Consider the following 24,704-nt stretch of genomic DNA (forward strand, 5'->3'; position numbering starts at 1 on the left):
ATAATGCTTGGTAAAGTAGAGGGTCAGCGAAAAAGAGGAGGACCTTCAATGAGATGGATTGAAACAGTGGCTGCAACAATGGGCTCAGATATAGCAAAGATTGTGAGGATGATGCAGGACCGGGCGGTGTTTGGTTCTGTTGTACATACGGTGGTCACTATGAGTTGTAACTGACTTGATGGCACCTAACAACAACAATAATGTGTGTACATTCATAATAATGTTTTCATGTCAGGTGATCTGAATTTTCAAGATAATGTTTATTAACAAGGAATATTTATGGGTGTATGTTGATTTAATAATCTAAATATTTATTTTGAGAATCTAAACATCTACTAGATATCTTATTTAAACATCTAGTTTCTTATTAATTATGGATAACACAGAGGTGTATTGTTGACCTTCTCTGCTAGAGTCACCTTGAAAATATGAAACTATAGCTAATTATAGCTATAATTCACCCTGGGGAGTTTTTTTTTTTTTTTTTTTAATTCAAATGTAACTGGGCCTTCAAATCCTTCCTGTAATTTACATACATTTATTATGAATTATTTGAAATGCTAACACTGTTATTTGTAACTAAAATTTAATTTGCTTACTTAATTAGAGATCATATTCTGATACCTTTATGGCAATCTATTCTCCTTCCCCCTCTCACTCACCACCTTCATGGCTTACCGTTTTTTTTACTTCCATATGCAGTTATTTATAACTGTTCTTTTTGTTGTTAGGTGTTGCCAAGTTGATTTTCAATCCAAGTAGAATGAAATTGTTGACACTTCATTTTTTTTCTTCATTTATCATGATGCTGTTTATTGTTCCTGTTGTGAAGATTTTTGCTTTCTACACATTTATGTGTAATCCATACTGAAGGCTGTAGTCTTAGATCTTCTTCATATAGTCTGGCTTTGTGGATTATTTGTTGAGCCTACAGATTGCAAAAATATCCTCAAAGGATTCAACCCAGCCACACACTTTTCCAATTTTAAACCATACAGCATCTCCTAGTTCTTTTCCAATGTTACCCTATATAAAAAAAAAAAAAAAAAAAAAAAAACTTGCCGAATCAATGTTTCTTCATCGATATACAATAACTTACTGATTGGGTAAATATTCTTACTAGAACCTTTAGTAATACCACCTCTTTCGTATTCACCTATGTAATTTTTTTTTCTAGTCATCTAACTCGTTACCAGTACCAGTTGCCATTGAGTCAGTTCTAACTCATGGTGGCCTGTGTGTGTCAGAGTAGAAACATGCTCCTTATTGAGGACAGAGAACTATTTCAGTGTCCATATACAAAAAGGATGGCCAGGGCAAGCCTAAATTTGTTCATGTAGATTGTAACTGCTCTTATCTGTTACAGACAACTTTTTCTAGTAAAATAACTTCAATTGAAAATTTGACTGAAAGATTACGTGCACCGTCTTTAGAGAGTGAAAACAAGAGTAATGGCTAGATTGAGAAAGGAGAGAGGACTGTGTTTGAGATGAGGCATATATGTAACAGAGGTTATAAATGTATTTGAGCCCAGGCAGAGAATTTAAATGAGTGAATTGTACTGAGCTAGATCTGGGTTAAATGGGATGTACCACGTTCAAACGACACATTGCATTGGGCAAATCTGCTGCAAAAGCCCTCTTTAAAGTGTTGAAAAGCAAAGATGTCACTTTGAGAACTAAGGTGCACCTGATTCAAGCCACGGTGTTTGCAATGGCTTCATATGCATGCGAAAGCTGGACGACGAATAAGGAAGACCTAAGAAGAATTGATGCCTTTGAATTATGGTGTTGGTAAAGAGTATTGAATATACCATGAACTACTAGAAGAACACACAAATCTGTCTTGGAAGAAGTATAGCCAGAATGCTCCTTGGAACTGAGAATGGCAAGCTTTGTTTCACATACTTTGGACGTATCAGGAGGGACCTGTCCCTGGAGAAGGACATCATGCTTGGTAAGATGGTCATCGAAAAAGAGGAAGACCTTCAATGAGGTGGGTTGCCACAGTGGCTGCAACAATGGGCTCAAACAGAGCAATGATTGTGAAAATGGTGCAGGACTGGGCAGTGTTTCCTTCTGTTGTACATAGGGTTGCTATGCATTGGGAATGACTCAACAGTACCTAACAAGAGGTACGTTTAAAGGGAGCAGCTGTTACTCAGCTGCAGCCAGTTGTTGCTAAGTAAGAATGTGGCCTAGTGTTATCCAATCTTTAAATCTTCAAAAGCACTCAGAATCTGGGTTCTTATGTGAAATCTGAAAATTTCTAAATTTTATGGAGTAATTAAAAGGTTCTAAAACACCACAACCCAGTCAAAACAGAATATATAATATACTAACTTTGGCCAATGGGCAGTCAATTTGCAATATCTGATATAAGAAGTTGTTATTGATATATGAAGGTAAAATTTCACCTATGCGTTGTCTTAGTTGAATGGATGGAGTCATCGTGGCAAATAATAAAAAATATTGGGTATTTAACTTTTTAGAACCACTCATTTGAATACATTGGAAAGAGAAGGTGAAATGTCTGTGTTTCCTAATTTTACCAGTGAGGTGAGAAACTATATACTTTTTTAAGTATGATGGGATGATAACAGTTTCCTGTACTGGGAATTATTTTCACTTATAATAATTTGTATTTAAGAAATTATCTGTGTATAGCCTCAGGGGTTAGCTGTCCCAGTGATTTTTTTTTTTTTCCAGTTACAATTTGCTTTACCTGTTGTCCTAGAGTCAAATCTCACTCATGGCAACCCCATAGGATTTCCAAGGCTTGTAATCTTAATGGAAGCAGAGTGCCACATCTTTCTACCTCGGAGCATCTGGTGGGTTTGAACTGCTGACCTTTCAGTCAGCAGGTGAGTGCTTAACTACTGCACCACCAGGGCTCCCTCCTTTTTGCTTTAAAAAAAAAATTCTTTCAGTTAATGAGTAAGCCTCAGTGAACTAACTATGGTAGAAATTTTTGCTTAGGAGTTGCATTTTCAATTTTATTTTGTAGTATCATCTATGTCCAGAAAAGGCAAAACAAGGAAGAAATAGTAAAGTTTATCAGTATAATTTCCTATCACGAAATCTTTGAAAAGCAGAAAGCTCTGAGCTGATGAATTGTAAGATGTAAAAATATAAAAGAGCTACAGTTGAATAAGCTGTTGTTAGGTGCCATTGAGTTGGTTCTGACTCATAGTGGCCTATGTACAACAGAACGAAACACTGCCTGGTGCTGCGCCATTCTCGGAGTCATTGTTACACTTGAGCCCATTGTTGAGGGTATTCCTCTTTTTCATTGACCCTCTACTTTACCAAGCGTGATGTTCTTCTCCAGGGACTGATCCCTCCCGATAACATGTGCAAAGTACGTGAGATGTAGTCTCGCCATCCTTGCTTCTAAGGAACATTCTGGTTGTACTTCTTCCAAGGCAGATTTGTTCATTCTTTTGGCAGTCCATGGTATATTCTATATTCTTTGCCAATACAATTTAAAGGCATCAATTCTTCTTTGATCTCCATTATTCATTTTCCAGCTTTTGCATGCATATGAGATGATTGAAAACGCCATGGCTTGGGTCAGGTGCACCTGAGTCTTCAAGGTGACATCTTTGCTTTTTAACACTTTAAAGAGCTCTTTTGCAGCAGATTTGCCCAACACAATGCGTCTTTTGACTTCTTGACTACTGCTTCCATGGTTGTTGATTGTGGATCCAAGTAAAATGAAGTCCTTGACAACTTCACTCTTTTCTCCGTTTATCATGATGTTACTTATTGATCCAGTTGTGAGGATTTTTGTTTTCTTTATGTTGAGGTGTAATCCATACTGAAGGCTGTGGTCTCTGATCTTCATCAGTAAGTGCTTCAAGTCCTCTTCACTTTCAGCAAGTAAGGTTGTGTCATCTACATAAAACATGTTGTTAATGAGTCTTCCTCCAAACTTGATACCCCGTTCTTCATATAGTCCAGCATCTCGGATTGTTTGCTCAGCATAATTGAATAGGTATGGTGAGAGGATACAACCTTGATGCACAACTTCCTGACTTTAAGTCATTCAGTATCCCCTTGTTCTGTTTGAATGACTGCCTCTTGATCTATGTACAGGTTCCTCATGGGCACAATGAAGCGTTCTGGAATTCCCGTTCTTCGCAGTGCTATCCATAATTTGTTGTGATCCACACACTCGAATGTGTTTGCATAGTCAGTAAAGCCCAGGTAAACATCTTTCTGGTATTCTTCACTTTCAGCCAAGAGGCATCTGACATCAGCAGTGATATCCCTGGTTCCATATCCTTTGCTGAATCCAGCTCGAATTTCTGGCAGTTCCCTGTCAATATACTGCTGCAGCTGCTTTTGAATGATCTTTAGCAAAATTTTGCTTGCATGTGATATTAATGATATTGTTCTATAATTACTGCATTCAATTGGATCACCTTTCTTGGGAATAGGCATAAATATGGATCTCTTCCAGTCAGTTGGCCAGGTAGCTGTCTTCCAAATTTCTTGGCATAGACGAGAGAGCACTTCAGTGCTGCATCCATTTGTTGAAACATCTCAGTTGGTATTATGTCAATTCCTGGAGCCTTGTTTTTGGCCAGTGCCTCACTGCAGATTGAATTTCTTCCTTCGGCACCATCAATTCCCGATCACATGTTACCTCCTGAAATGTTTGAACGTCGACCAATTCTTTTTAGTATAGTGACTGTGTGTATTCCTTCCATCTTCTTTTGATGCTTCCTGTGTTGTTTAATATTTACCCTGTAAAATACTTCAGTATTGCAACTCAGGACTTGAATTTTTTCTTCAGTTCTTTCAGCTTGAGAAATGCCAAGGGTGTTCTTCCCGTTTGGGTTTCTATCTCCAGGTCTCTGCATATGTCATTATAATACTTTACTTTGTGTTCTAGAGCCGCCCTTTGAAATCTTCAGTTCAGCTCTTTTACTTCATCATTTTTTCCTTTCACTTCGGCTACTTGATGTTCAAGAGCAAGTTAGAGAGTTTTTTCTGACATCTATTTTGGTCTTTTGTTTCTTGTCTTTTTAATGACCTCTTGCTTTCTTCATGTATGATATCCTTGATATCATTCCACAACTTGTCTGTGTTTGGTCATTGTTGTTCAATGCATCAAATATATTCTTGAGGTGGTCTCTAAATTCAAATGGGATATACTCATGGTCATACTTTGGGTCTTGTGGACTTCTTCTAATTTTCTTCAGTTTCAGCTTGAACTCGCATATGAACAATTGATATTCTGTTCCATAGTTGGCCCCAGACCTCGTTCTAACTGATGATATTGAGCTTTTTCTTCATCTTTTTCCACAGATGTAGTCGATTTGATTCCTGTGTATTCCATCTGGCAAGGTCCACGTGTATAGTCTCCATTTATGTATTGGATAAGTACTTGGAGTTAAACTACAAGAGGCTCAGAGACTTTTTAGTGTTTTGTTTTTGTCCCTTTTGTTGTTAGCTATACTTCTTTGCTTTTTAGTAATTATGTTAGGAATTACAATATGTATCCCTAATTTCTTACAGTCTTACATGCATTAATATTATGCCAATTTACATATAATAAAGGAACATTATAACAGTGCATTTCTATTTAGTACTGTTCTCTCATCTTAGTATATTGTCATTTATTTTAAATTTTTCGTTTATTTTTACGTGTATTATAAATCTCACAATACATCGTTACCATTTTTTGCTTTAAGTAATACCTTTAGAGACATTGAGAAATGCAGGGAAATTTTTTGTTAACTGTGTATTTACCATTTCCTGAACTCTTCCTTCATTTTGATCCAAGTTTCCATCTGGTATCATTTTCCTTCAGGCTGAAGAATTTCCTTTAAAATTCTTCTAGTGCACGTCTGATGGTGACAAATCCTCACAGCTTTTATCCTCTGAAAATGTCTTTATTTCATCTTAATTTTTCCCCTTTAAGTTAGCATTTTATTATAAATTTTTAAACACATTGAAGTTGAAAGAATTGTACGATGAATACCCATATCTAGATTCTCCAGTTAACATTTTTCTAACTTTTGCTTTATTACTATCTATCCATCTTTCTACCCAGTTGTGAAATCATTGTGTTTTATTGATAGATTTCACAGTGAATTGCAGATGTGAGTGCACTTCATCCTTAAATATTTCAACATGCATGTCGTTAACTAAAATTCATTCTCTGTTTATGTTTTACTTTTAGGTAAAATTTACATACAGTGAAGTACAAAATACTTTAAGTGTACCCATTCAGTGAATTTTGATAAACATATACACCTGTGTAATTCAGATGCCTATCAAGACTGGATCGCCACCATCATCGTAGAAATTTCCCTCCTGCCCCTTGCAACTAAATCCCCAATCTTGCATTGCCAGAGGCAACCACGTTTCTGATTTTTTTTTTTTTAACTTTAGTTTTGGTTATTTCAGCACTTTATATAATTGAAATCATGCAATAGATACCTTTTTTCCATAAAGCTTCTTTCATTCAGCCTTATGTTTGTGAGATTCATCCATGCACTTTCATATATTAGGACTTACTCCTTTTTATTGCTAAATTATATTCTATTTTATGAATATACCACAGTTCATGTAGCAATTTTTTGTTGATGAATTCCTGAGTTGTTTTCAGGTTTTTGCCTCTCATGACTAAAACTGCTATGAATGTTCTTGTAAGTCTTTTTTTTTTGGAGGGGGGAGGTATGTGTTTTCATTTCTCTTGGGTAAATACATAGGAGTAGAATTGAAAGGTTATAGGATAGATGTATGATTAATATTTTAAGAAACCGCCCAGAGCTTTTTTCCTAAGTGTACCTTTTTACAGTTCCACAATGTATAAGAGTTCTGGTCTCTCCACATCCTGGGCAAGATGTTGAATATTTTTCATGTGCTTGTTGGACATTCATATCATGACATTCCTATTCAAATTCTTGCCCCTTTTTTTAAAAGTGGATTGTTGGTCTTTTTATTATGATTTGTAGGAATTCGTCTTGTATATTCTCCATTCATACACTGTTAGATCTTTTTACAAATATTTTCTGCCAGCCTGACTTGCCTATTTATTCTTGTAAAGGTGTATCTTGATGAGCAGAAGTTATTATTTATGATGAATTCTAATATATCAAATTTTTCTTTTATGGTTATTGCTTTTTGTTCTCTGCCTAAGTAACCGTTGCCTGCTACCAAGGATGAAGATATTACCATATGTTTTCTTCTGGAAACATAGTTTTAAATTTTATGTTGGGTCTGTGATCCATCTCATATTTGTACGTGGTATGCTGGTTCAGTCTATGCCACATGAATATCCTTCTAGCACCAACTGATAAAAATACTTTCCACTTTGGATTGCTTTGGTAACTTTTTTGAAAATAAAATTAACTGGTAAGTATAGGTATGTTTCTGGGCCGTTTTGTTTCATTTATCTATCCATTTATCTTTATACGAGACCATGCTGTTTTAATTAGTATCATTTTAGAGTAAGTCTTGAAGTCGGGAAGTATAGGTCCTCCAACTTTGTTTTTCTTTTTCAAGATTGCTTTAACTGTCCATGGTTCTTTTTCACATAAATTTTAGTAAGCTTCTCAGTTTCTAAAAATATCTGTTGATGTATGTTTGGGGTTGTATTGTATCTGTGAATCAATTTAGGGTGAACAGACATCTTAACAATATTGAGTCTTCCAGTAGATATACATAGTATTGCTCTCCTGATTTTTAGATATTCTTTAATTTCTCTTGGCAATATTTTATACTTTAAGATGTAGAATTTATGCTCTTTTGTTTATTTCTAAGTATTTTATGTTCTGATACTATTATAGATAAAATTATGTTTTTTAATTTGTTCGCCAGTTGTTTGTTGATGTTGTAGTTGTTGGGTGCCATCTAGTCGATTTCAACTTATAGCGACCATATAGGACAGAGTAGAATTGCCCCGTATGGTTTCCAAGGAACAGCTGGTGGATTTGAATTGCTGACCTTTTGGTTAGCAGCCAACCTCTTAATCACTGTCCCACTGAATATAAAAATACAAGTGATTTTCTTTTTTTTTTTTTTTCTTTTTAGTATCAGCCTTGTTTCCTGTATCCTTGCTAAATTTGCTTATTCAAATAGTTTTGTAGCTTCCTTAGGATTTTCTACATAAGCAGTCATATCATCATTGAATGCAAATATGTTTAAACTTTTTCAAATAAATCTTTGTAATTTATATTTCTTTTTCTCGACCTGTTGTACTGGCTGGGACCTCCAGTTCAGTGCTGAATATATGTATTGAATGGTCTTCTTAACATTATTTCAGATCTTTGAGGCTTATATTCAATATTTGACCATTATGTAAGATACTAGCTGTATGGTTTTTGTAGATGGCCTTTATTAGGTTGAGTAAATGCTCTTATATTTCTGATTGGCTGAGATACTTTTAAATCACGAATGAGTTTAAATTTGCGAAATGCTTTTTTCAGTATCTACTGAGATTATGATATGATTTTTCTCCTTTATTTAAATGGTAAATTACCTTGGTTGATTTTTGAATTTTAAAATTTGAGATATAATTCATATGCCATAAAATTCACCCTTTTATATTGTAAAATTTAGAAATTTTTAGTATTTTCACAAGATGGTACAACTGTCACCACTATATAACTCCAGAACATTTTCATCACCTCTCAAAAAATTCTAATACTCAATAGCAGTCCCTTACTCCCTCCTTCTCCTTAGTCCCTGACAACCTCTAATCTGCTTTCTGTTTCTACATCTTTGCCTATCTCGGACATTTTGTATAAATGGAATCATACAATGTATGGCCTCTTATGTCTGTCTTCTTTCACTTAACATAATATTTTCAAGGTTCATCCATGTTGTACCATGTATCAGGGCTTGATTTCTTTTAATGGATGAATACCATCCCCCAAACCAAAACCAAACCCATTACTGTTGAGTCGATTCTGATCCATAGCAACCCTATAGGACAGAGTAGAACTGCTGCCTAGGGTTTCCAAGGGGTAGCTGGTGGATTTGAACTGCCGGCCTTTTGGTTAGCAGCTGAGCTCTTAAATGCTGTGCCACCAGAACTCTGTACCATGATGAGTTTATCCATTTATCTGTTGATGGGCATTTGTGTTATTTCTACCTTTTGGTTGCTATGAATAATGCTGCTGTGAAGACTCCTGTACAAATTTTTATGTCAATATATATTTTCTCTTGTTGATATACTTAGGAGTGGAATAGGTTATATGGTAACTCTATGGTTAACTTTCCAGATTACTGCCAAATTGTTTTTCCTAGCAGCTACACGTTTTAACATCCCCTCCAGCAATATATGAGGGTTTAAATTTCTCCACAATCTTACCAGTGTTTGTTATGGTTATTCTTTTGATTATAGCTATCCTAGTTGATGTGAAGTGGTATCTAATTGTGATTTTCCCTAATCAGCTTATGATGCTGAGCATCTTTTCATGTGCTTATTGAACATTAGTGTATTTTCTTTGGAGAAATATCTATTCAAGTTATTTGCCTATTTTTTAATAGGGTTATTTATCTTTCTATTTCTAGGCTGTATGATTTTTTAAAGTGTAAACTACCTTGGGATAAACCAAACTTACTCGTAGTTGTTTATTCTTTTTATGTATTGTGGGATTCAATCTGCTGATGGTTTGCTAAGAATTTTTGCATCTATGTTCATGAGGTATATTGGCCTGTAATTTTATTCTTATTTTATTTTCTTGTAATATTTTTATTAAGTCTTGGTATGACAGTTATGCTGACCTAATAAAACAAGTTGGGAAGTAGTTCCTCCTTTTCTGTATTGTAAAGGAGTAGTCTGCTGGGCAGTCAGACCAGACAAGGATTTTATAACAGTTATTATAAATACATTTTAGGAAAATATGTATATGATGATTGAATAGAGGGTAAACTTAGCAGAGGAAATAGTATTAGAAAAGACAGAGATGGAAATTCTAGAACTAAAAAATTTAATAATTAGAAGAAAAACTTCACTAACTGTGCTTTTCAACAGATTGGGTACTATCAAAGAAATGATCACTGAGCATGAAGAGAGGTCAAAGTGAATCATAGAAGGAATAAAAAAAAAAAAAAGGTGAAAAATAAAAAAACGTAGCCATCTAACTGAGCTGGAAAGGTAGAAACTAGAGTTTGGGGCTCCTAAGGCCACCGGCATTTTCCAGGAAAGGCATCGGAAATGAAGAAGCAGCATGAGGAAGTCTAGAAATCCTATTAAGATTTTGGTAAAATCCTAAGGTATCTTTGTGGAGGCTAGATGTAGAATTCATTTATTCACTAATTTGCTCATTTCTCAATTCTTAATCTCTGAGTCAGTTCTAAGAATAAAATAGCGTTAAGTTGTTAGAATTTGTTGCTCATTTAACAATGAATCACACAAACTGCCCAGCATCTAACTTTTTTATTAAGTATATCTATTAGGTTAAGTTTTCTTGGAAGATCATATGGTTCAGTGACATAGAAAAATGATAATATAATATAGTCTTTGAATAATACTAAGGCCTAGAGCAGAATCATCAATTCATAGCCTCTAGAACTTAAATGTTAAATTGTTTTAGGTAGAACAAATTTTCATAAATCACCAAACTGAGGGCTTGGGTTGCCCAAGGGGTGAATTCAAAATTGCTATCTAATGAGAAAGTTGGAAAAGTAATATAGCCATTATTTCTGGAAATGATAAAAGGCCTTTTGTGTTTTGATCAAAGAGAGATACTTTTGACTTAAATGAGGATATCTTACCCTCTCTCTGCATAAATGTCTGTAACCATAATTGTTGGCATAGTCAGAACTTTGCTCAGAGAGCAAGGCTTGATCTGATTAGTTGCTTAAACAAGTACTTGATTTCAGCCCCAGAACTGAAATCAAGTACTCCTGGACTGCAGATGACACAACCTTGCTTGCTAAAAGTGAAAAGGATTTTAAGCACTTACTGATGAAGATAAAAGACTACAGCTTTCAGCATAGATTATACCTCAACATAAAGAAAACAGAAATCCTCACAAGTGGGCCAATAAGCAACATCATGATAAATGGAAAAAATACTGAGGTTGTCAAGGATTTCAATTTACTTGGATCCACAATTAACACACATAGAAGTAGCAGTCCAGAAATCAAATGATATATTGCACTGGGCACATCTGCTGCAAAAGGCCTCTTTAAAGTGCTAAAAAGCAAAGATCTCACCTTGACTAAGGTGCATATGACCAAGCCATGGTATTTCCAGTCGCCTCATGTGCATGTGAAAGCTGAACAATGAAAAAGGAAGACCAAAGAAGAATTGATGACTTTCAATTATGGTGTTGGGGAAGAATATTGAATATACCATGGACTGCCAGAGGAACGAACAAATCTCTCTTGGAAGAAGTATAGCCAGAATGCTCCTTAGAAGCAAGGATGGCTAGACTTTGTCTCACGTACTTTGACCACGTTATCAGGAGAGACCAGTCCTTGAAGAAGGACATCGTGCTTGGCAAATAGAGGGTCAGTGAAAAAGAGGAAGACCTCCAACAAGATGGATTGGCACAGTGGCTGTAATAGTGGGCTCAAACATAGCAATGATTGTGAGTGTGGCACAAGACTGGTCAGTGTTTTGTTGCATTGTACATAGGGTTGCTGTGAGTCGGAACCTACTTGGTGACACCTAACAATAACAATAATAGTTTGGCTTATCAGTGATTATTGTTTATGGTATCAAAAGCAGATGACAGGTACTGACTGACTTTTTGTTAATCAAGGCAATGGTCAGTGGTACGGTAATTATACCTGCAACTTTTCCTCTTACAAGATGCTAGCCTTGGAAAGCTATATCTATAATTAATTGATTGTGATAAATATTTTAGGTGCTCTACTTCTGAATGAGCTCTCTCTACTTTTTAAAAATAGAGTGTACTATACATTCAGTATATACCAAAGGAATGGTATGTTGTTGTTGGTAGGTAGTGTCAAGTCAGTTGTGACACAGAGCGATGATATAAAAGTGGTTAAATAAATTAAAGAGGTTAGTACCAATTTTAAGAGCTTAGAGACATTCTTTAGTTGGTGCATTCTTAAATTTAAAACATATATCATTCATATAAGCAGAGAGGATAGAGAAAAAGAAAGGACACAAAATTTTATTAAATATGCACTGTGTTCCAGTTACTTTGCTTTTCATAGGTATCTTTAAAGTTACTGGACCTGGCTGGTAAGTGTGCTAAGGTCTATCAAGTGTTGAATGTCTTCTAAAGCCGGGAGCTATGACCACAGTGTGGCATAAACAGGAAACTGCCTGTAATAGGCTTCTCACTGTATCCTTTCTTCAACCAACAGTATTCTAGTGTCTGTCCTTATAATAGGTGCTTTTCAAAAAGCAGGAGCCCTGGTGGTACAGTGGTTAAAAGCTCGACTGCTAGCCAAAATGTTGGCAGTTTGAATCCACCAGCAGCTCCTTGGAAACCCTTCGTGGCAGTTCTACTCTGTCCTGTAGGGTGCTATGAGTCGGAATCTACTCCAAGTCAACAGGTTTGGTTTGGAGTTCATTCAAGAAGCATGCATTTTTTTTTTTTTTTTAAAGAATATTTAGCTTCCTTAAATTTCTGAGTTTGAGCAACAGTACTCTAGAATCTGTGATAGGTGCTGTTCAAGAAGCACAAAGTTTTTTTTTTTTTTTTAAGAAAAATAGCTGCTTTAATTTTCCAAGTTCATTAATTTTCAGACTATCTTGCTGACTTTGTGGGGATTTTTTTGTTTCCTGGCATCTTTATCAAACTAGAAGCCAGAGAATCTGGCCTTTTCGCTTTGGCAGAGGAAGAAACGAACACAACAGATTTTATCACCACCAACATCTATTGGTACACTTATAGCAGAGTGGGTTCTCTTGTAAGATAATTGGACTGGGAATTTTAAAACTGCTGACTACAAAAAAATACATATGGGGTTCATAAGTTCTTATTCCAGCTTCCTGATATGACTATCCCAGTTATTTATGCAAATACAAGCAATTGCATGATTTTAAATTAGAAATTATTTTCTCATTCTGAATCATCCAGTGTGTAAATGGGCCTCGAAGGGAAAGAATTACATAAAAATGATGATGATGGAAATTTTTGTGCATTTCCCTTGTACCAGGCATTGTCCTAAGTACTCTACAGTAATTATTTTATTTCTTTCTTAGAAGAGTACTATGATGTAGATTGCTACTATTACCTCTACTTTATGTATGAGAAAACTTAGGCTCCTGTACATAATTTTTCCAAGGTCACACAACTAAGGCACAAGAGGTCCAGATTCTCCCCTAATGTTGGCAAAATAGTCACATTAACTCTAACTTCATATCATCTCAGGTTATAGCCTGCCAGAAAGGTACAAGCCATTTTATTGGTTGCTCAGGTTAAGTCCTGAGATTTACTCAGTTAGAACAGTTTAGGAACAGTCACTGTGGCCAAGGGGTAAGGCACTGACAAAGGTTTGAGTCACTTTTCCATTCTTAAGGGCAGAACCCATAGGGGAGAAGTAGAACCTGAAATGAAATCTGAGTTATCACTGGGAGAAGGGCACATGGATACCGAGGAAGAAAAGAGGAAAACAATGTGTCTACTACATTTTACAGATAGGGTAACTGAGGTTTAGCGCAATTACCACTACCTGTCACCATGGTGTAGCTAGAGCTCAAACCCTCTATTTTGTCTTCAGCATCCTTAAGTACTGAGAGGCAGTATAGTATAGTAGTTAACAGCATGCCCTTTAAGACCAGCCTGTTTGAATTACAACTCTGCCATTTACATATTAGCTTGGGTAAGTTATTTAACTCTTCTGCGCTTCCTTTTTTTCACTTTACAGAATAGTGGAGAGAATTAATAATAACAACAATAACAAAAAAAACTCGTTACCATTGAGTTGATTCCGATCATAGTGACCCTATGGGACAGTAGAACTGCCGCAGAGTTTCCAAGGAGCACCTGGTGTATTCAGACTGCCAACCTTTTGGTTAGCAGCTGTAGCTGTTTACCCCTGTGCCACCAGGGTTTCCAGAGTTAATAATAGAGGTAAATTATTTGTAAAAATACTTCATATAGTATGTACTATCTAAGTGTTGCCTATTACTAGTCATAGTGATAATAGTGTTATTATTATAACTAGTATAAATTACGACAAACCACACTTAGGACCATCTTTTTTTTTGCATCTCTTACAGTTAGTAATATGTACCACATACAGTGTTGCAGTGCCTACTTTGCTGATGTTATTTATCATTCTCGGCTGTTCACTGGCAGATGTTCAATCTTATGATTCATAAAGATACTGATAATAAAAGGCAATTATAATGAAAACTAAAAAAAGTGAGGTACAGTATTCAATTTATGTCAAGACCGGCTAATGATGGACTTGTTGCAAAGGAACCCTATCCTAAGTCAAGGACTAACTGTGTCTAACTGCACTTTTCTATTCATATGTTAGTATTTATTTAATTCTTAAGACATTTTGTTATTTTTTGGTATCATTTGTCTTTGGTGATAGACCACCACCAAAAAAAGAAATCATGTGTGTTTGTTTTATTACAGCATTTTCCTGTACAGCATTTGACACTGTCAGATGTAAATAAGCGGTTCAAAATGATGATGATGACTGGACATTCCTAAATCTGCCCCATATATCTGAGGCGAAAGCAAGATTCTAAATTTCATGATTTAATGTACTGTCTTACTTGTTTATGGTCATGAATTTTTATTTATTCACCCGTCATAAAGGTTCTCACACTTCTTCAGGTGGCCGAGAACTTAGAAAGCAATGTGTTCTTTGTAGAGCAATATGTAATACAGATTAATACAATTTAAGAACAGTTGAAAAATATTTGAACTAAATTAGATACCATCTTTAAGGATTCTGGGTTAAATACATAAGTAGCCCCCCGCATTGAGCAATTTAAAAGAAATTACATGGGAGAACCTAAAATTGAGAGCCCATAATCATTAATATATTAATTTTCTATAAATTCATAAAAGATAAGTGCATTTCAATTTGTAAGAAACAGTATTCTGGGGTCCTCATGGTGTTCAGTGGGTAAAAGCTCTTTCTTACCCTCTTGTGTAACTTGCTGGAGTGCATATGATCTTCCTTGCTTTACAGCATTAAAACCTGAAACTTTAATTCAGGGATAGGAGAAATAGAACTGACTCATCAAGGTGATCTGGATTAGGAAAAAGGAGCCATCTATGTAGATTAGCAAAGCTCACTAGAGCTCTGCCTTAGGCTTGGGGACAAAGTCTCAGCTGTTGAAGTATTATTTTGCCTTGATTTCCTTCTCTAATTTTTTTATGCTTGTATTATAGAAACTGTACAGGATAAAGAGTAGAAGTAGCAAAGAATAAAATTTGTATTTTTGTATCAAAATAAGATCACAACTAAATAAGGCTATCCCAACTTCTGATAAATAGAATGGGCACCATAAATAGAGGATTTTCATCAACCATTTTTTTTTTAATAATTTGCTTAAAACAGATCAACACGTTGTTTAAACATTGGTTTCAATTCGACAAACTTTTTTTTTCTACTATGCTGTCTTCCAAACACTGTAGTAAAAATGAATAAAATATAGGCCCTCTCCTATTCGTTGTTTGTTGCGATGGCTTGAGGGTAAGGTGACAAACTGCCTAAGAAATCCAAAATGTTGGTCCACTTAAAAATAATTTTGAATGGTCTCAAATCAAAATTCTGAACAGTAATAGAAATTTGTTATTTATTATATATATATGTATTATTCAGCAATAAATACGTTTAAATTTAATTAAAACAACAACAATAAAATATTGGCTAGTGGAAACCCTGGTGCCATAGTGGTTAAGAACTACGGCAGCTAACCAAAAGGTCTGCAGTTCAAATCCAACAGACGCTCCTTGGAAACTCTGTGGGGCAGTTCTGCTCTGTCCTATAGGGTTGCTATAAGTTGGAATCGACTCGATAGCAACAGGTTTTTTTTTTTTTTTTTTTTTTAAAAAGGTAGTTAACAGTTAGGGTACAGATCTGATCAAACATGTACCATCACATAGGTTATGTCATAGAGAAGAGTTACAGTCTTTTGTAGTGCCAGATGCTGCCAGGTTATGGGAAGTGGTACTCACTACCCGGTGTGTTTTCACTGCCAGTGTCAGTGACTATGGTGGAAGAATTATTTTTAGAGTGTCTGTGCCAGGATAGTAAAGCTGCTTGGGAAAAGAAAACATTGGTAGGCCAGAAATACCTAGCTTACCTTGGAATTCTGCTTACCAAATGGTGATTTTATTCTTACATAGAAATAGAAAACTGTTCAGATTTTATTGAGTCAGGGGAATAGTGGTAAGAGCCTAACATGCAATCTTTGTTAATTTATGAAATATAAATATAATGCAGCAAAATATTATTATATAGTATTTATAAAAAAAGAAAATCCCAGGCTGTTTGGAAGAGACTTGGACATTTTATTTTGCTTTGAAGATAATTAGTTTTCTGTGCAAGGCCAGTAGCTCATGGATCCCCATTTAGCCCCTGTTTGGTGTTGTATTTCCCACTTTATAAATTTGCAAACTGAGGCAGGGTGAAGTGGGAATACTCTCCAAGCAGAACAAATCAGTGATAGAGTCTCCTGGCTTCATGTCTGAATCTCAAACCTCTAGACTGTTTTCCATATGTATTTTGATCTTATCAAATTTAATTTTTTGCTGAGATAGGAAAGTTATCTAGTATTCAGATTGGAGAGTTAATTTCCCAATTTACTATATCCCATTGAGAATTAGCTACGTTCCAGACTTACAGCTTTCAAGTTTTGTTAGTTTGGAGTGAAAGCTCAATTGTGAAATATGCTCGGTCTCACAATTTAGAGACTGATGGTCTGATTTTTCTTAGACTTACTACAAATAATCTTTAGATAGCAGTTAAGCAGTGGAACTTCCATTTCAAAACATCTGAATTTGAGACAAATGAACTCTTAAATTTTTTATAGGTGGGTGTCATTTCAGGTTAACACATGTGTGCCCAATAGTGAAATGAGTTGTTTGCTTTTTTCGAATCCAGAAACTTCAGAGGTTTTTTTCCTTAAAAAAAAAAAAAAAAGGGTTGTTCTGTTAAATACTGTGATATTTTTAACAAAATGTCAGAATTTAGTAACTGATAAGTGGTACATTACGAGCCTCAAAAATATCAGCTCATCACTGAAAACACCTCCTCTCCAAATTCTGGAATTATAAATCACTGAATTACTAGTCATTATTAACTATTTTTTCTCCTCTCTTAAATCACACCAGAGCTAACTATATTTCATTTGTGTTTTCTTTCTGTTAACATTTTACCTCAGGCTGATGCCAAGTAAGGAAAACTGTAGACCAAAAGGAAAATTGCTGAGGGAGAGATCAGGTTTTATAAGGTGAAAGAACATCTTGAACTCATAGAATCCAGAACTGTGTTTCCTCCCTTGGTTTTCTGACAGTATGGGTGTTTTGGCTTGTGGAGTGGCCCTTAGAAATATCATGGGTCATGGATCTGAGGAAATAGCATGTGTGGTTTTAGTTACCACCTATATATGAATGTCTTCCAAAGATACCTCAGCAACCCTGACCTCTCAGTCTCTTTCCTGGCCTCTGTTTCTAATCTGAATAATATCTCTCCTTGGAAGCATTGCAGAAACCTAATAGAACCGATGCTTTGAAGCTGATAGGAATCTCTCTTCAATAACTTGGTCTAATTTACAGTTTTAGGCAGATATTAACAAAATTATCATATGACCTGCTGTGCCCTGGTTCATTCCTGTATCTTTCAGGAAATAAGGAGAGATGAGTACTCTCTGTGGCTGGCCAGTGCATGTACTTGAGCTGTTTATGGTAAAATGAACACTGTTGATCCATTACTGTTTTGACATACTTTCTTCAGCTATTATTTTATTGGCGGTAAAGAATTTAATCTAGTTATCTACACCCTCTTGCGTCATCCTGTGATATTTCATGCATTTATTGAAAACGTATCCTTTGATGCGTACTTATTGAACATCTACTTTACGGGCACTATAATAGGCATAAGGGAGTTAAATTTAAATAAGCTAAGACTTAACCTTTAGGTACAGTGGTAGAGACAAACCTATGCAGAAATAATTAACCTAAATTATTAAACCCTGCAAGTATATACTGTCAAAGTACAGGAAAGGGGATGTATTTATGCCAGGGTATAGAACAGAAGAAATTTTGAAGAAACTCATACAGGTAAGTGACCTTGAGTGAGATTTATGAGTTCACCAGATGGACAAGGATGAAAAGCTATTAAGGATCCTGGCCAAAGAAATAAAAAAATGTTGATATCTATATATAGATATCAACTTTTTTGTAAATATGTATATGTATATGGTTAAGAGCCCAGGCTGCTAACCAAGAGGTCAGCAGTTCGAATCCACCAGCTGCTCCTTGGTAACCTTATGGGGCAGTTCTACTCTGTCCTAAAGGGTTGCTATGAATTGGAATCTACTCAATGGCGGTGGGTTTTATATATGTGTATATATATATATACACACACACATAAAAAAAATACATATAAAAAAGTATGTATATATATATATATCTGACAGAACACATGATCTAGAATAAATAGAGAAAGAAGGGTGTCAAGAAGGGACTAATTGAGAGAACAGAGGAGGCTCAGAGAGAATGGGAGTTCTCAGATTTTGATGAAATTAAAGAGCAGAACCTCAGAAATGAGGAACAGAGATATATAGGAGATGTAGTTGAAAATCTGGAGGTTGAAAGTAAAAGTATCATAGGTTGAGCAGTGTTTCATTGTAACAGACTATCTGTGTTTGGAGATTTTGGCAGGGGTGAAACCAAAATATGTGGGTGTGAATATGTGAAGCCAACCGATCCATATAGGTATTAAACCTGTAATCTTGGCCTCATTACTTTTATGTTTTAACTAAAAAAAAAAAAAAAACCACTGCCATCAAGTTGATTCTAACTCATAGCAACCCCATAGTGTTTCCAAGGCTGTAAAACCTCTAAGGAAGCAGATGCCACATCTTTCTCCTGCAAATCCTCTGCTGGTTTACCAGTTAATTACTTTAACCACTGCACCACCAGGGTTCCTTATGTTTTAACTAGCTAAGTTAAAAACCTACAGATTGTTCAGGGACAATTGAATCAGAAACCCACAGTATAAATTTCTTTGAATTACATATGAAAAAGACTAAACAGACTATATTTGGGATTGTACTAATATACAATCCCAAATATAGTCTGTTTAGTCTTTTTCAATTTTTTTTTTTTTTACTAATATACCATGTACTGGCTAATATTATTTGAAAACTCATTAAGTCACATTCAAAATCCAGATACAATCAAGTTGATTCATGCCTAGAAATGATAAACAATAGTTTTTTGTTGGTGGTGGTGGTAGTGGGTTTTTTTTTTTTTTTTTTTCCTCTTTTGGTTTTTATCTTTCTGAAAATCTATGAGTTTTGTAGGTCTATTTTGGTCTCATCAGTGCAACAATTTTTTTTTTTTAATTTTCCTCTGAACACAGAGAGAAAGGCTCTCTGCGGCCTTAACTACTTTTATTTAAATTATCTTTTATAAATTTGTCTGTCCAACTATATTTTAGGCTTCTTGAATGTGGAGATTGATTCTTCTTTTTAGTATCCAGGGGGACTAATGCAATAACAAGCGCATAGTAGCCATTCAATTAATATGTTCGAGTATAAATGAATGTATCTTAAAATTTCATCTTGTCTTATAAATATCAGTCATATTATTTTAGAAGGGATTGTTATGCTCATTAAACTCTTCAGAGTATTGGGAACAATTGTAACAGTGTAAATGCTACTGCCTAAGTCTCTCAAGTAACAATGAAAAGTGAAAATTTCAAAAAGAGGAGAATATTTTCTGACTTGAAGTCTAATTTATACTTTCTAGGTTGGTGGTGTGTTTCTCTATAAACAAAATTCTGACTTGGGAATTGTGTAGGATAAAGTCCTATTGTTCTGTGTGAACATCTGGTCCAAATCCCATTCTCTTAATCCTAAATCTTTTCTAGTCCATGTATAACTAAACTGTAACACAGGGCCATTATTGAACATATGACTTTTATTTTTACTTTGCTTTTGCATTATAATTTCCTTAGCCACTTCAAAATTAAAAAGAAATAAAGAAAGAAAAAATTTCATGACCTAAGATCTTAGCAGCATTAAAGAACACAGCTTTAAAGACAAACAAGGAAACAAAATCCCACAAATACTGGTTCTTCCTTCTCCTCATTACAGAACATAGCGTTGTCTTTTTCTTCTTTTGTACCTTATACTTTAAAACAAATTTTAAAGTTAAAACTCAAGAGTTCAACAGGGCAAAAAAGCAAATATTGTTTACTATCTGATTTAAACAGAAGAGTGCTGAGTCTATTAACTAATTCACATGTGGTCTGAAGTAATAGGTTAGAAGGACTGTGTCGTGAACTTCAACTTTATGTTTAAACTATTAAAAATGATTTGGATTCATATGCTCATCAGTTAATATTTAACATGAATGTGGTTTTGGCATACAAATATTTTCCTATTATATCCTACAATCAGAGTGCAAAAGTACAGTACAGAGCAGAATATACAGTCTTCTTTGTTCAGCTGCTTCAGAGCTGGCTTAATGGAAAAGTCATTTTGAAGGTTTAATTTCACGAGAAAGACCTCTGTACTGAAGTGGTGTGCGGCTGAGGTCCTCTAGTGCCACAACTGTATATGGCAACAGCTTTTAAGAATTTGTGAAATGTGCGTGTGAGATAGAGAAAGAGTGAAAGAGAGAGAACAGGGACAATAGAGCTTACTTTAAAGTTGACTTATAAAGCCAAATAAGCTCAAAAAAAACTAGCTCTTTGTGTTTTATTTGTTAAAAAAAATCCCAAGGAAAGTTTTTATTTTTAAAGGGCAAGGGGTTGGGTGTACTCTGTCATGTGTATGTATTTATCAATGTAATTTTAAATGTTAAAAACTTAAGGATCCTTCTAACTATAATTACTGATAGTATACAAATGAAAATTTGTTAAATGTTTAGACTCTTACCTTTACACAGTTGGTTTATTTTTTGAGATGCTTGTGAAAGCTGATTCAACTCTATTTATTCCACGTTGTTCCTCTCTCACACATATCCTGCTTGCTCAGGATTGACTGACATGACACTTTTAATACGGGAGAAATTATTTGCTAAAGAAGCATAGTTTGCAAAGCAGATTAAATAGAATTCTTTATAAATAATAATCTTTCATTTTTTTACATAATTCATGGGAAATATCAGATTATTGCTTCATTTAAAAACATGACTGCCAACCAAGACTGCCAGACTGCCAGACTTTTGAGGAAAAAAAAAAAAAATCGATTGAGAGAAAGAGAAATGCCAAGAAGAAAAAACAAAACAGCACAACCCTCACTACAGAGGAAATGAAGATGACTCTTTTGTTTTCTGAAGTAAAAGAATTCTAATAACTATCCTCTGAGAGACTGAAAAGAATAACTTATCCATAACCAAAGAACAAGAGCTATTGAAAAGTAACAACTAGAGAACAGAAGAGCTCCTGGAAATTAAGTAATGGAATAGGATAGGGCTAGAGGCCATGCTCATAAGAAGTATAACGGAAAATTCATATGGAGAATACTGTATTTTTATGCAAATAACATGCACCTTCTATGTTTATTTGCCAACTGACCCCCCCATGAGGTATTTTCATAAGTGTGCTATGCTAATTTTTTTACAGCAACATGTAAAATAAAAAATTGGCTTAATGGCGCTTATGAAAATACCTCATGAGGGAAGGGTGCAATTGGCAAACAAATGTAGAAGGTATGCATTATTTGTGTAAAAATATGGTAGATCCAATTTACATCTCTCAACTAAGAAATTCAAATAAAAGATACAGTGAAGGGGAGAAAATAACCAAGAGATAACAGAAATCAACTTTCCTTAGTGTTAATGGAACATGTGAGTCTTCCAAGTAAAAAGAACACCTAATGTTGACTTTTTTTTTTTTTAATGTTGACTACCACCACCTGCCTGTGAGTTTGTTATACTGTGGTGGCTTGTGTGTTGATATGATGCTGAAAGCTATGGCACTGGTATTTCAAATGCCAGCAGCCTCACTCATGGTAGATAGGTTTCAGTGGAGATTCCAGACTAAGACAGACTAGGAAAGACCTAGCACTCTACTTCCAAGAATTAGCTGATGAAAACCCTATGGATCACAACAGAATATTATCTGGTATAGGCTGGAAGATGAGCCCCCTAAATTGGAAGACACTCAGAATACACAGTGGCCACACAGTGGATGTGAAGATGATACAGGATTGGGCAACGTTTTGGTCTGTTGTACATGGGGGTCGCCATTAGTTGGAGCTGTTTTTTTTTTTTTTTAACAACAATGTTGACTAGCAAAAATACACAACAGTCCATAAGCTAGATTTATTGGGGTGAACTTTAAGAGATCTAAGGATACAATAAAAAAGACTCCTAAAAGCTTCTGGAGAGGAATAGCAGGGTATCTACAGCAAAATCAGAATCAGATTGATACTAGATTTCTCACCATTGATACAAAACACTAGAGGACAATGGAGTAATTTTTTCCAAGTTGAAGGGAAAGAGTAAACATTTTAAGACAAACCATACTTTAGAATGTTTCCTAGTCATGCTTCCCTTATGAAAAAATTTTTCAAAGAAATGTTCCAGCTAAATAAAAAAGAATAATATGAGGTATAAGAACTGATGGTAACTGATGATAATCTTCACAAATTGAATTTTAATTACAAAATTATAGTGTCCGTTAAGTCCTAATGGCTGAGACATTATCTCTTGAGAATTATGCTTAGTTCTGCAGTGAATGTTTAGTAATCGTAGTACGGCAGTGTGCCAATGACTGCTCATCTCTCTCAGAGTAAAAGCCAAAGGCCTTACAATGATCAAAATGGTCTCACATGCTTCAGCTCTTTGCTGCTTCTCTGACTTCACCTCCTACTACTTTCCACACTACTCTACCGCATGCACAGTGTTCTTGAACTTTATCAAACCATTGAGCATTCTCCCAGCTCACAACTTGCTGTGGCCTCTACCTGGCCCATTTTCTGGACAACTGCCTGTTTTTCTCACTCTAGGTTTCTGCTCGAGTGTTATCTTCTTAGTGACGTCTTCCCTGGCTGTATTATGTATAAAATTGCAATTAGCTGCCCAAAACTCTCTTTTCTCTTCCCTACTTTATTTTTCTCCTAAGAACTTGATCACTATATGTTATGTTATTTTTTTACTTAAGTATTTGTTTAATCTCTAGGAAAGGAACACAGCTTTCTTTTATACCATTTTAAAATTTGATAATGTAAAAGTAATATACTAATGAAAATCAGGGATTGGGAAAGGAAAATGGGAAAGTCATAAAAGCATGCTAATTGTATCATCTTGCATAATGAAGAGTTAATTATATTAAATAAGTATCTAACCACCAGAAAAATTGAAACAGAGACTTCTTAAGGTGGTTACCTCTGGGAAGTTAGACTAGGGTGAAAGGGAAAGGAAGATTTTAGCTTTTCATCTATGGTTTTGATTTTGGGGAGGAGGCTATGTTGCAGGTATTCTAATATTTATTTTATATGACTCACTATTTTTTTCTAATTTAGGTTTATGTAGGTATAATTTAAATACATTGAAATTTAAATTTACTCTTTTAGTGTAGAGCTCTATGAGTTTGACTGTTGTGTAACCATAACAAAAATCAGTTATAGAACAGCTCCATCACTCCTTAAAATTTCAATGTACTCCTTTGCAGTCAGTCCCTCCCTCAAGCCCACAGCAGTCACTGATCTGTTGTTCTATTCTTTTACTTTCAACCTACGTCTTTTATATACTGTGGGTTCTTGTAGACTGAGTATAGTTGAGTCTTAATGCTTACCCAGTCTTAAAGTCCTTGTATTTTAACGGGTAAGTTTAGACCACTTACATTTAATATAGTTATTGATACATCTGGATTAAAATCTAATACCTGTTTTCTATTCCTTTTGGTTTTTGTTCTTATTTTTCCTTTTATTTTGCCTACTTTTAGATTGAGTATAGCTTTGTCAATCAGCTCGACAGTAACAGGTTATAGTTTTATGATTCCATTTTATCTTACAAGTCAGAATCAAATCAATGGCAATGGGTTTTGGGATTGGCTTGTTACTTATACCTCTTTAAAAAATTACTTTTGGTGACTACAGATACTAATTTTTAAAAATCTAATTTAAAATTACAAATAGAAATGATATCTGTATCAAAATGTTAATATTGGTGGTTTTTAGGGGCTGTGCTTGAATGAGTCTCCCCTTTTTTTGTGTATATTATTCCCAATTTCTTACATGAATGATTTTTTATTAAAAATATTAGAAAGGGGAGGAGAGAGAGATAGGGATGGAAATAGAAAAAGAATATGGTCATCTGTGTGGAGGACGGCTTAGGGAGGATATGATAAGAATTAAAGAGAAGTATTTGATAAACTGATAAATCATAAGTTACTGTTGGTTGATTGATTTGTGGATTGATGTGAAAGTCAGCTCATGTCTGTATACTATAAAATATATCATAGCTCTTTCTCGGGGCTTAGATATATATTTTTTAATGTTGAAATTTTGTTTTATTTACTTTTTGTTCAACTCTAGCATTTATAACTCAAATATTTTAATTTTATGGGGGGCTAAAAGGAGATAGCTTTAATTCTCTAGACTCA

At 34.9% G+C, this 24,704-nt stretch overlaps 1 protein-coding gene across 1 annotated transcript in view; it reads left to right on the forward strand.

The window, feature by feature from the left end:
• Window positions 1-24,704, forward strand: part of TBCK (TBC1 domain containing kinase) — a 272,075-nt gene that overhangs the window by 21,602 nt on the left and 225,769 nt on the right. The window lies entirely within an intron of this gene.

The sequence above is a fragment of the Elephas maximus genome, chromosome 5, assembly GCF_024166365.1.
Source record: "Elephas maximus indicus isolate mEleMax1 chromosome 5, mEleMax1 primary haplotype, whole genome shotgun sequence".
NCBI classification, from domain to species: Eukaryota; Metazoa; Chordata; class Mammalia; order Proboscidea; family Elephantidae; genus Elephas; species Elephas maximus.